General features: G+C 40.5%; 1 protein-coding gene across 1 annotated transcript in view; it reads right to left on the reverse strand.

Moving 5' to 3' along the window:
* The window catches only part of LOC101851477 (putative methyltransferase DDB_G0268948), a 14966-nt gene extending 11492 nt beyond the window's left edge, over window positions 1-3474 (reverse strand). Inside the window, exon 1 of the mRNA XM_013079418.2 lies at window positions 3355-3474. The gene's annotated coding sequence lies outside the window, so the exon portion shown is untranslated. The remainder of the gene's footprint in view (window positions 1-3354) is intronic.
* Between the last annotated feature and the right edge of the window lie 282 nt (window positions 3475-3756).

Consider the following 3756-nt stretch of genomic DNA (forward strand, 5'->3'; position numbering starts at 1 on the left):
GTAGAACTGTCATTATTCATGATTATTGTAACAGAACCCCTTGACGCTTAACGGTAACACAACAGATGGTGAACACGTAGAATTTAAAAATAAAGAAGTAGTCTGCAATGCCGTAGTTATATCCCAAGAATTTTGACAGAACGACATTATAGGATCAAAGCTAGGCCCAAGCCATACATAATACATTTATGGTTCATATTTTTATGAATAAAAACACTTTTGGTCAACTTGTTATGAAAAGTAGTTGCATTGAGGTTATAAAAAAAGAGATAAAGTTGAAAATGTGCGAAACCGGAAGCAACATTACTACTTTCTGTTCCGATGGATAGAGATCTAGATCGTTTGGCTGTTCCGCCAGTGTTTATTGACTCCCGTGAAATGACCAGTAGCTTAAGTACTAATACAATTTTTTTCTCGGAAAATCCTGAAGCTTGATCATCTTAAACAACTAAAACGTTGAATTACTTATCAATGAGATGGAACAAATCACACAGTTGGTTGGCAGATTAGTTGTTGTTACGCGTATTCCCATCGTAATCCGTACGCTTGCCGGTCGGTGTGCCGAGTGCCTCGACAGCTGCCTCTTCAGCCGTTGTAACAGAAAGCGAGTTTCCCCGACACACGCATCCACAGTTTGAAGCCCAATAGCGGTACCACGATAACAAATAGTTTAACAGTACTTGCTTGAATAAAACAAATATATTGTGAACTAGCTTTACGTGTAAAGCACATCTAAAAAAATGTTCAGAATACTGAGATTTTATCGAAACTTCTCACAACATTGTCTTTCCACTTCAAATTTTACCTATTTTGTCAAAAAAAATCCTGGCCTGCCTAGTATGGGGGTAAAGGTAGGCTTTTGACCTTTCTAATAATACAGCAGTTATTTCTGTACACACTATCGCGACAGAGCAGTTTTTTAAAGAAAAAGAGTGGTTCTGGCTAGGTTTCGATGCGAGCGCCGGTCGGACGCAAAATGCGTCATTTCCCCAAATTTTAGAGCTATATTAAACATATTTCCACACGTCCATTCTATCCATGAACAACACAGATATTAGAACAAAACAAGCTCTTCAAAAAGGTTTTTATTTAATTAAAATCAAGCAATCATGAGGGAAAAGCTACGTTTGTGAAGTTGATCACTACGACAGTTTTCCTCCTCGGGAAGAACTCGACTTGCCGCGATCGGCGCACCGTTTGTGGTAGCTAGTCAATGCAATAGTATGTACGGGTTTCAATTAACACCTTGGTGAAATGAGGACAATTGTTTTAAAGTACTTTGCCAAGGACACATCGCCGACCTGAGCTGAAGCCCCGAACCCGAGACGACCTTATCTTATCAGGCCAGAAGGAGGTTCTCATGGCCTTGAGGTTAAGGTGTTCGCCTCTCATTCAATAGGTCCCGAGATCGAATCCGGATAGTGACTGAAAATATTTTCTTCTCTAAAATTTTCTCCTTTCACATCCTCTCTTGTTCACTAACAATGTTCTGTCTTCTGATTTCGTCTCCATTCGATAAGAGTAAGCCTCGGCGACATCCAGGCAAAAATCAAATTTTCCTACCAACTGAAAATGTTTGGGGTGTCCCGCGCACTCATATGACCTTGGGCTATGTCCCCTTACCTTTTATTTGGATACTTCATGGGCGTCTCTATAACTTCACGATAACAAGTCCGGTAGTCTTACCACCAGACCATTATTAATCGCAACCACATGTACTACTACTGTGACGACAGTCTTGCTGTCCCTATAATAGTATTTCTTTCTTGCTTGTTTTTTCTTCCTTTCTTTCTTTCTTTCTTTCTGGTAAGTGTTTAACGGCGCTCGCAACTGCATGCGGTCATATACGCGTGAGACACATTAAACATTTTCAGTTGGCAGGTAATTTTGAATTTTGCCCAGGAGGCAGCCGAAGCCTACTCTTATCGATTTTGGACTACCAATCAGGGATCTTTAACATGAGCAACTTGCACAAGGGACCTCCGAGTTTTTTGGGGGTTTTTAGCCCTTGTCCGAGAAGGCTGGATGTAGATCTTACCTACTATAAGATCAGGGAAGTGTCTGAAAGACAGCAGTAAGAAGGAGCCAAGGGGTAGCAGTAGAAAGGCTGCAAAATAGCCAGGAGCCCAGAAGATGGGGCAAAGGAGGTGAGGGGGCGGGGGCAGAAAGTAGAGACTAAAGCAGGCAACAGAACGTTGTTAGAGAGCAGGAAAGGACGTGAAAGGAGACACTTTTAGAGAAGAAAAATTTCCATCGCTATCCGGATTCGAACCCGGAACCTATTGAATGAAAGGCGAATGTCTTAACCTCAAACCACGAGAGCCCTTACTACAAACGTATGTAGAATGTGAAGGCTTAAGTACAAAATCTATTTAAGAAATAATTAATAAATAGAAATTCCACTTTACCATAAAAAAGTAAATAGGCCTAGACATATTCTGCCTATGCTTACTTACTGAATTAAAAAAACCAACCGAATTTCACTTTATCCTCCCGGAAATTCGTTTTATGTCGTTATCGATCCAGCAACAGCTGGCCGCTCGCCCTTCGGTTCGAAATTCGTTTCACAGTGGCATACATAAATATATCAATATACCTAAATACATAACAGCAGGAATTATAATATACACTACCATAAACGTAGTAGCCTAACACACCACTGCCAGTCTCCACTGTGCCTTGCCCTCTTTCTGAGCTCAGATTATGGCATGTTGCTCAAGGAGACACCCACTGACCAGCCATCAGAACCCCGTGTCACCCACACACGATTATTCTATAACTATACATAGCTATCGGAACCTACAATTTGATACATTTTAAAGCTCAAAATCATGACAATCTGACTCTGTCATAATATTAGAATTTTTTAATGCTGCCTTCATTTAAATTTCTGTCTCTCCGTGTCTTGATTCCAGTATTTGTGTTATTGGAACATCATCATCATCATCATCAAGTGCCAGATCTGCCGCAGACATCGACATAAGTAGGTTGCTCTGGGCATACCCCTGCCCCGCTTGCCTCCAATTTTACTAGTGACAGCTTGATTTTCAAGACCTTTATGTCTATTTATTGAGGTGTCCCAAATTCTTCATTTTGTTTTTTTTCTGATTGTTTGTAACAGTGAACGTCCCACGTGGACTTCATCAAGTACTTTCTCTTTTGATTTCTTTTCCTTCCGCGATATTCTTAGCAGTCTCCTAAGAAACCACATTTCTATTGCTTCTATTTTATTTTCATCGTCTTTAGTGATTGTCCAGCCTTCACAGCCATATAGATATTCCGGAACATATCAGTTAGTTTTATGCTATGTCTACAACCCTTACGGTATAGTACTACTGTTAGTAGTCTACTCACCGAAACAGCTTGGGTCCTGGCGCAGGTTTACCAAGCAAAGACACCCAATAGACCCACGCTATCCTCGAAACTGGAAATGGATTATAATTCTATAACACAGTGGAATGAATACTCGACGCTATTTAACATTAAAATCTACCCACTTTTTACTGTGACCAGATTTTATACAACCTGGAAGATCCAAAAACCATACTGTTAAAAAGAAAAACTGTGAATAAATTGAAAGACCGGGGTGAGCTGTTTTTAGAAGCCAATATAATATATATCAGATGTTGTAGCATTTGGCTATAACACCAGATAATATCTGCTTTTGACATGGCGCTTTGCGACAGAGAGAGAAAGGGAGAGAGAGAGAGAGAGAGCGAACGAGCCAGCGAGAGAGAGAGAGTGAGAGAGAGAGAG

The sequence above is a fragment of the Aplysia californica genome, unplaced genomic scaffold (assembly GCF_000002075.1).
Source record: "Aplysia californica isolate F4 #8 unplaced genomic scaffold, AplCal3.0 scaffold00051, whole genome shotgun sequence".
In the NCBI taxonomy this organism is placed as follows: domain Eukaryota; kingdom Metazoa; phylum Mollusca; class Gastropoda; order Aplysiida; family Aplysiidae; genus Aplysia; species Aplysia californica.